The following is a 10178-nucleotide window of genomic DNA, read 5'->3' on the forward strand; positions in this document are numbered from 1 at the left end:
TAGTCATGCTAAAAGCTTCCCTCTCTGTCCCTCACAACCCGTTTACATTCCTAATCTTCATGTGGTGCCTATTAGCTGAGCCTAACTATGGAATGTTAAGCCACTGTGTATCCCAAGCTATCTGCAGCCTTGAAGGATTCAGGAAAAATTAAAGAGAGTAGGTAGGCTTCCAGAAATAACAGAGCTTTAGAAAACACATGAAGTATTTATAGAACATGTAACGAACAAAGGAGATGCAGCATTTCCTCCCAGTCCATCGGTGTTTCCTGAATAGTATTCCAATTCCATGTCACTACTCCAAGGAAAGGCACCGCACCTAATACACTGAATAAACTCCCCTGGATGAATTTGATTTTGTCAAAAATATTCATTCCAGTGATAAATGCATTTCAAGAAGTAATTTTTTCATAAATTAAGTTATGCTTTTGATAAAATAATCCTATAGTAAACCTTTGGGCTGCAGGGAGGTGATGGGTACTTGTACACCTGCAAGACCTGCAGAGGGGAAGCAACTGCATATGACACTTTTTGGCCACAAAATGTTAATTGAACGTGCAGAGCACTACTACAATGGCAAATTCTGGGGTAGTGTAAACTATGGGGGGGCGCGGGTGGAATACATACAGGCTCCTTGTCTCATTGAAAAAATCTTGGGCCAAAGAGCATTTATGTAATTAATGGAGGGTGAAATATTGTGGGAGACATTCTAGCGTTGAATCTATATACCAATAGATTGGTATCTGCCATGGTGTGTGTGTGTGTGATTGCTCAGGCAATTTTTAAATAAGATATTACAAAATAGCAGGTACTTTAGAGAAAGTTTAGGTGTACAGCTGCAAGAAAAAAAAAATGTTGTTTAGGAGTCAGGGGCCTGACCTGATTGGTATCTCCACTGCCAAAAATTTAGCAGTCATCAAAATTATTTTGAGAGTTTTTTCCAAGGGGAAAAAAACCCAAAATGGAGAAAAAGCCATGGCCTCTACAAATGTTTACTTTCTTGATTAGACAAAATTAAAACAAAACAAAACAAAACAAAAAATGGGGCAATAGAAAGTCTTGGAGCCTCAGACTCAGTTTGCCAAGCACAGACTCTTGAATGAGGAGGCTGGAGCTAATGGGCTTCTTCCAGTGCTCTGTGCTGATCCATTTGCAATCCCACCTATGATTGTGGCTGTTCAAAGCTCAATCCTCACACCGGAGATTTCCCAAAGTCCCCCATCTCAAAAAAAAAAAAAAAAAAGCTGAAAAAGGAAAAAAAGTAAAAGACTGAAGCCAAAAGCTGACCTGCACTGAAAAGTTTGAGCTTCTTTTTAAAGTATCTAAAAATGAGTATGGAAAAAATTGCAACAAATAACTATTTGACTTTTTCGTACAAGTCAAAGATCATACAGACACTTACTTATGAATCTCTCTTGCCTGTGCTAATGGAAATCTTTAGAGAAATTTAGTTTAGCTGCTGTTAACAATCCTGCTACAATTGAGTCAAGTGCAAAGTGCCTTGTAAATAAGAGCTGTTTATAACCTGAAGGGCAAATCCAAATCCTGTTTAATTTCCTTACCATTGGTCATAAACCAGTCATTCTGAAAATAGAAGCATGATGTGCAAACATAGCAAATCTCTCACTTTTATCATCCTGTCAGAGCAAACCCATCCTCTTTTCCAGCTTTGCTACCATGTTTGGCAGTGAGAGAAAATTTCATTTTTAGTGACGCAGAGGAACTCCAGACAATCCAGAGCTCCCTGGGCTTAACAACAACAAGAAGTCTCAGATTTTACAGCTGATTTGGTTTAGGATTTTTGGCATTGAAGCCCCTGAGTGGTTCCTCAGCTCAGAAGCTTTGCTAATTTGAAAGGCACCGCAGCAGCACCGTGGCCGGTGGCACCGGAGCTCTCCTGGCACTCGAGAGCAGGAGAACCCAAGGGGGAGAAGTCAACGCTTTCTTGACAAGAAGCTTGCTAAAAATAAGTGGCTTGCACACATTCACAGGAATCCAAGCCTAGCTGTGAATGATTCATGCCCATGGAAAGGGGCCAGTTTTGCTGGATGGATGCAGGGGGTTGTTGCAATGAGCTCATGAGCTGTACTCCTTGTGCTGAAGGGTGAAAATGTGCTCTGGAAAACGGAGATATGGGTGTAAATGCTTTGGTACCATTTTAACTCTAAGATACCATAGGATGTTCAGGATGTTTGGTAGTATAATCTTACCTTTTGTGGGGTTTTTATAGACAGGCTTAACACAAGTCTAGAAAACAAGACTAAAGTGGAAAGTAGAACAGAAGATGATCCTTCTTTATAGAGAATGTATCCTGCAAACAAAGTTCAGAAAACTCATAGAAATTTTATTAAAAAACTAGTGAAAATTTTTGGCCGGATTAGGTCTGTGGTTGCTCCCTGTATCTAAAATAAAACCATTCACGTAATCTCGCTCTCTGGTTATTAAGTGTTCTCAAAATACTTCATCTCTTTGCCAATTTATCGGTCATCATTTTGAGATCCAAACTTGTAGCTTTTATTTTAGCTCAAGGAACTGATTTTTTTTCTCACTGGAGATATTGCTGGACTATCTGATCTGTTATTAGATCTGCAATCAGTGCTTTGTAGCAGCGTGAAGGAAAGCAGAACGTTAAAATAATGATGAAAGTTTGGTTAAAGCTGACAAAGTTAATTTGAAATCCCTTTTATTCCTAAGGTAAACTTTCAGAAGTACTTCTGGAGGGAGGATAATTTTCTTACCCATTTGTTATGATCTTCCTTTGCCGCAATACTTAAGCCTAAATGGACTGGATTAAGAAAAGATTTTTGGTTTTTCAAAATATTTTAACAGTTTACCATACAGAGAAGCAAGGTGGAAAGAAAATTATCTGTAGGAGATAAAATATAATTTTCAAGTCTTGTTTTCCATGCTGCCTGTGATTAAACTATATCTAGATACCCCATGTCATGCCCCTTCAAGGTTGGCTGTGAGGGTTATTTAATCATTGATGGTACTGAGAAATAGAAAATGTAGCAAGAAAGAAAAATGACCTGTGAAAAGAAGATACAATTATCTGCAGAAGTATGTGCTTCAAAATTTACGTCAGCAGAAAAGGCTGTCAGTAACTTGTTATTAACAGGACTTTTGCATGTAGTTCATGCTTTACTGCGACAGAAGGTGTCCATCTCTTTCTTGGAAACGTGTTTTATTTCTAGAATTTCTAAACTACCTGGACAACAGCGCGTGTCAGGGTGGAAACTCATGGAATCACAGAATGGTTTGTGTTGGAAGGGACCTTAAAGGGAGCCAAAAAAGTGCAGTTGTTGCATTTTCTCATTCCTATATCCCATATACAACCTTGTTCTCCCAGAGAAGGAACAGTCAGTACAACAGACTAAAATGCCTATTGTTGACTAACACATAATTTGAGTGCATGTATTGGCACCTTTGGAGTGATTAAAAAAAGCCCAAAGAAACCAGACCATAACAAATTACAGATGAGAATTTCAGTTAGTACATCCAATACGTGATGCACTTCTTTCTGTGTAATGATCTGCAGATGTCTGCTTGTAATGCAGGTTAAATACGAATTAGGAACATTGTAACTGTTTATTCCTTGCATTCAAGCAGTGTGAAATTTGTAAATAATGTACAGTACCACTGTGCTGGGTAAAATCCTGACCCTCTGCAAGCGTGGCTGCTGAACCTCAATAGAGGTTCATCACCCGGATCCTGTTAATTCATTAAAACACCCTGAAATGTGCTTGAATAAAACCCTGGGCTCTGCAGAGACATTTGTATCACCTCAGTAGACGTGAGAAGAACGACAGGACTAGGAATAGCAAAGCCAAACATCATGCATCAGTATTTGACAGCTCCTCTGTTAGCTGAGGTCACACATGCAGCACGGGCTCAGGCAGCATTTCAAAGGAATGTCGCTTGAAAGCCACGGCTCCCTTCTGTCGGGACCCATTAGTGGCCGAGACTCCCAGACACGGAGACAGAGCCCACGGCCACCAATGGCGCAGCCGGGGACCCGCAGCCCTGGCCGTGCTCAGACACTGCTCTGTGTCCTCCTCCCAGGCAGGAACAGCAGCAGCTTGCTTTGTGCTGAGGGAATCTCAGGAGACAGTCACGGAATGGGCTGGGTTGGAAGGAACCTTAAAAATCCTCTCTTTCTAAACCCCCAGCCACAGGCAGGGGCGCCTTCTGCTAGTCCAGGTTGCTCCAATCTCCACGGACACTTCCACTGCCCCCACAGCAAAGAATTTCTTCTTAATATCTAATCTAAACCTACTCTCTTTCAGTTTAAAGCCATTCCCCCTTGTCCCGTCACCAGGATGCTGCCTGCCTTTTTAAAACGTGCGGAGTTGTTTGCGGCTATTAAGCAGCTACTCCAAGGCACTAAGGTACCAGCATCCCTTCAGGATGTCTTAAAGCAGAGCGATCAGAAAGAATAATCACATCACAGAGTTTGCGGAAGGGCTGATATCTTGAACTGAGCTGTGCTGGGGAAACTTAGAAATAGGGCTATAATAATGTTTTATACTGTACTTATTTTTATGATCCCTGCATAACATATTGGAAGCAGCTGTGACATTTTTGAACACGGGGAAAATGTGATGGACCTATTTATTAAAGGGGGTTAAGAGCCCCAGGTGGTCTGGAGATTTAAAGACCAGGAAATACCAGAGGCAAATGAGAGAACAGGGTGATCCAAGCCATACCAGTTGAAACAGATTTCGATGATAAAGCACAGTTATATATCTTACAATCTGAGATGGATATGTCAAGGCAGGGACAGCATTACTGAACAGTTTTAAAGATGATAATTACACAGTCCTCTTTCCAGAGATTATGTACCCTCACCACACATATTCACCCAGTCCTACACGCTGCTGGAAATTCTGCAATTATTAAAAATTACAGAAATATCCAGGATTTTTATACCTCACAGTTAAAAAGTCATAATAATTCATAGACTTTATGTGAGTGTGTTTCCTCACCTGAAATTGAACCCTGCAGTGTCTCAGCACATTCAGATCAACATGAAAACATGGAGCCAGGTTCTGCCTTCAGAAAGTGCACGGATGTTGGTGCCTAATACAAAAAATTAGCCTTTCCTCTTTCTATCAATCATATTCAATGGGAAACATACGTAGAAGTGAGAGGGTTTAAAAATGTGTTTTAGTCCATCCTGCATCTGTAGCTCATCTTGTTCGGGAAGCCTATGATTTTTGCCACATTACTGGACTTGATCCAGCCTGATAACACAACTCCATCATTTAAATTTATTATTCAGAGAACTGTCTAGCAAGACAACTGTGAATGCCTGCAGAGAATATACAGATAGCGTGTAATAATGTAATAACTTACAGATAATATGTAATCTGTAACATAATATTTGGGTTGAAACAAAGCTGATTGAAAACTGCGGCAAACCCTATAGATATTAACTGGTTTCGGAGCTTGTTTTGCTGTGCCACGGCACTGCAGTGCTGAATTTTATGCTGTTTAGTCTCCGCTGAACTCAGTCAAGGGTTGTGGGTCAGTACCAACAGAAGGACAAGTGTTTAGCCAAACTGAAGGCATTGGGAAGGCTGCCACTTGCTTCAATGGGGCCATGATTCCACTGCAAATATCTTCCCTGCCTACGCACGCATAATGATGCCTCATTCCCAGACTGTAGCCTGCCTCGAGGGTAGATCTCCTTGTTTGTTTGCAAACACACTCAGAGCAGCATCACCTACACAAGTTTTCATTAAGTGGGTCAGCAGCGGGCCATTATCACTCCCACTGCATTAGGTATCAGGGACTCGGCATGCCCGGCTGGTTACTCATATTCCTGCTCTCTGGAGACAGCAGTTCCTGGATTGGAGCTGACAAATAAAGCCTTGTAACAGTGCAGTGAGTCTGCTCAAAATGCAAGATATCCATTTTACCATGAAAACACAGGTTTCATGTCCTAGTCAGGATGAGAAGCAGAGTACCTGAAATTGCAAGTCCTTGGCTTTGTGAAATCCTGGGAGAAAATCCCTATCTTGCAAACAAGGACAACAGCCCAATAGTGGTGAGGGAACAACTATAAGATCTTTGTTCTTTTGCTAGTCAGATTTAGTTATCTACTCTTTGTCTGAACATAAGAGCACAGGTTGCTCCCATTTTTAGCCATTCAGTACTATGGAGGTAAGAACAATGATACTACAAGCTCTGGCAAGAAGGAAAAAAAAAAAAAAAAAAGAAAAAGAAAAAGAAAAAAAAAAAAAAAAGAAAAAAGAAAGAAATTTTCCTAATAGCTCCATATAATTGCAGTATATACCTGCATCATACCTGCTGTAGAAAAATTAAAGATCAGAGCTACAAGGAATATAATTTACAGATCCAAAGTTCTGCCACCAAAGCCTGGGGTAGGCAAGACCAGTTGTGCTGACTGGGTTGAGTGTTAAGCTAGATTTAAATGTTTCCCAGGGGATTAGAATGACACGTGGAAGGTTCAATAATATTATTTATTATTTAACAATATGTTTTCATTGTGGATATCGTTCCTTTGGGATGTGTACTCCTGGGTGGTTACAGAGATTGCAGCTGGATGCTGCCACTTTGAAGTATCTGTGCACTTTGAGCCAGTAAAAACGCAATCATCCAAAGAGTCTCTTGTATGATACTAGGAATTTAAGCCATGGCTTAGGTTTCCAGGCTAACACAACCAAAAATACCATGTAACAGTCACAGAGGGAAATGATGAACATTCCCATTTGCTTAACTTTATTTGCCTTTAAGGGCTAGGAACATAAACCAGATAAGCAAAGGCCACAGGATGGTTTCTTCAAAATATGAAGCAGTATTTTCTGTGAGTTTTTCTGTGTCTCGTGAGAGCTATGAGAGAGAAGTCAGGGCCCTTTGCCCACTCATAACTACTTGCATCAGCTGTTAACCAATTCATCTGCAGTTTACAAACAAACTGCAGCTAAATATGGATCAAAACTTTTCATCTGCTTTGAAATACCTGTCCTGGGTGCTTGGTCTCTTACTGAATCTGTCAGCGAGAATCCTAATTATTTTTATGCCTTCTGGTTTAGGTTGGAACCATTCTGTGTACCTCTAGAAAATGACAAGTTTATAGTGCAAAAATCTTACGCTCCCTTACATCTATGAATATCTACATCCTCAAAACTAGTGGTAAACTGAAGGAAAATGATGGCTTGTCCTTTGACCTCCAAGGTCTTGGATCATGGCAGGTTTTTGCCTCAGATCTATTTGACTGTAAATACTTTCACACCTCAACAGCTCACAAGGCAGAAAATACATTTAAGGTAAACTTGCATTCTGGGGCCAGACAACCTAAAAATACTCAGACTTTTATTTTGTGACTGTCATTGGTAACTGTAGAAGATTCCTACAATAACAGGGTATTGTCCTCTCCTTATAATCTGATAATTTATGGTACAATTGCAATAGTCAGTAATGTGGTGTCTTTCTGTGCAGTTTAACACCTGACAAAACAGCTTCAAGAGTTGCTTTGGATCTAAATCCAATATAAACAAGACAGGCTGCCATTTAATGCTTAGAAACATTTACACCACAAACATTAACAATGAAGTTCTTTCACTCACCTCTGGACATCGTTTAAAAAAAAAAAAAAAAAAAAAAAAAAAAAAAAAAAAAAAAAAAAAACCACCAAAAAAAAAAGGACCATTTTGGTGTTCCTGAAAGTGACAGAAATAATATGCAATTTAAGATACTCATTCAAGATTGGTCTTTGTATTCAATGAATTTTTTTTTGAGGGTCAGTTTTCATGATTATCATCTTCTTTTGGAACAGCAGTTTGGAATATTGGCTTTGATCATCTTTCTATAATATTTTTCTTTTAGTTACCTCTCCCAGTTTCATTGCCACAAATATCTAGAAATCTTTTACAAATAGGTGAAAAATGCAAAATCATTTGTATTGTAATCTTAATTTTTCTCTAGCTTTCTGCTTCTCTATCACAAATTGGTTGCCATTTCTCAGAATATCTTCCAAATATTTTCAATTTTTAACTGTTGAACCAGAGTTCCTCCATGAATAGATAATTTCCTCTGCTCAAGCATCTGAAATATAACTTGCACCAATGGGTAAGAGGGGTCCAAGATGTAATTCTCTTTGCTGACTGATTAAATACCATTCCCAATAATTTTCTTGATTAACAATAAATTATTATGAACCCAATCTTTGTTTCCCACAATTATTCTGTGATATTTGCTTTGAATTTCAGCCATTTTCTCTCCTTAAATTGAGGTGCTGAGGAAAGAGATGCCCACAGGAGAGGGATTCAGGCATAGCCAGAGATGTCTAATCTAAAAGCCAAGCACATCAAGTATCATTTAGTTCTGACTTTGACAAATTTTAAGCTATTTAGCAGTGGAACTTGTTCAGCCTCTGAAATACCAACTCTTTTGAAGTTCACCACCTGTCAGGCTACCTCTGAACAGAGGCCAGAGTGGAAGCCGCACGGGTTAAAGCAGCTTAACCAACAGAAGAGCAAATAATAACCAGCAGATTTTATTTCTATAAACACAGATTAGTGCCAACTGGTGACTTCACGTCTATGGAAAAGTTTAAATATTCTTGTCTAAGTTAAGCCTTGGAGATCTTATTAGGAGTGATGTTTTCTACAACATTCAGTAGGGCAACCGGAGCTGTGCCATGAGTGGGATAAAAAGTCCCGAGTAGAAGCAAGAGGAGAACACTGACCATCTTGAACAAGGACAAGGCTGGTCTCTCTGAGCCTGGAGGGTGCTGTGGTCTCCCAGTCACCCCTGCAGAGAGCCTGGCCTTCTGCCCAGGCTGAGGAGCCCTGGGGTCAGGTGCTTGGGGAGCTCCAGCTAAAATGCCTGAAATCCCCCACTTTGCATTGGTGTCCTGACTCCAGGCATCAGTTCAGAGCCTCTGATTTGTTTCAATAATTTGATCTATCAGACCAGCCCTGGCAGAGATGCTCTCAGCACTATGAATCTTCCACTGCAGATTCCATGGAAATTAGAGGTCTGTTAGGGGTCTGCCTGGCTCCCTGACTGCCTACTTCACATCATCTCGGAGAGCTCAGAATCACAGGATCACAGGAAGGGGAAAGCTGGAAGGAGCCACTGGAGATCATCTAGTCCAAACTGCCTGCTCAAGCAGGATCCCCTAGAGCACCCCTGTCACCCAGGACTGTGTCGAGCTGCCTTTGAGATATGTCCAGAGAAGGAGATTCCATACTCTCTATGTACAGCCCATTCCAGCGCTCGGTCACCTGCACAGCAAAGAAATTCTTCCTCATATTTGGGTGGAACTTTCCCATGCATCAGTTTCTGCCCCTTGCCTCTCATCCTGTTTCTCAGCAGCACCAAGAAGACCCTGTCTCCATCCTCTTGACCTCCTCCCTTCAGATACTTGTATACTTTGAAAACCCACAGCTCCAGGGCAGCCAGCAAATCTCCCTTCCCCTAAGGCACCGCTGCTTTTCATGCAGAATTCCAAAATGTTTGAGTTTTGGTTTGGATTGGAGCAGCACCAAAATGATCAGACTCGAAATCCCCCACAAAAGAGGATTGTGTTTCTTGGTCCCATCCAAGATCAACAGCTGGGAGTCAGCCATGGCTGCCTGGGACCTTTGTTGGTGGATTCACCCAGGCCGAGAGCTGATTCTGAGGAACAGCCCAAAGAAAGACAGGGCAGATCAGGAAGGAAAAGTTGCCAGGAATGGAGGTGCCTTTTTTTTTTTTTTTTTTTTTTTTTTTTAACAAATTACCCTTCCCAGTAAGAAAAACACATTACTTAAGCAAAAGAGCTCTGTATCAGCCCCCGAGTCTGCTCTGCCAATGCAGCCAGAGTGCAAAATTCAAGAACTACAGCTCCTTCCCACACACCCTCCCCCAGAACATCCTCCCACAAATCTGAATGCATTCAAATTAGGAATGCAATTCAGGCAAAATAAAATTTCTTGGTATCTGTTCCACTCTCAGTAAGAGAGGTTAATCCTCCTTTCCCCCAAGCTATTTTATCCTCTAAGCTTCTTATCACCTTCTGCACCATCCACAATATGAAGACACAGTTTTTGTATATTTCTAAAATTTGCTGCTGCCAGTGCTGTCAGGAGATTGCATCACGACAGGGATGCAATTTTTTTTTTCCAAATCCTAAGGTAGGAAGTACTGAAATAATATAGAAAAAGATGCTG

The sequence above is a fragment of the Hirundo rustica genome, chromosome 5 (assembly GCF_015227805.2).
Source record: "Hirundo rustica isolate bHirRus1 chromosome 5, bHirRus1.pri.v3, whole genome shotgun sequence".
NCBI classification, from domain to species: domain Eukaryota; kingdom Metazoa; phylum Chordata; class Aves; order Passeriformes; family Hirundinidae; genus Hirundo; species Hirundo rustica.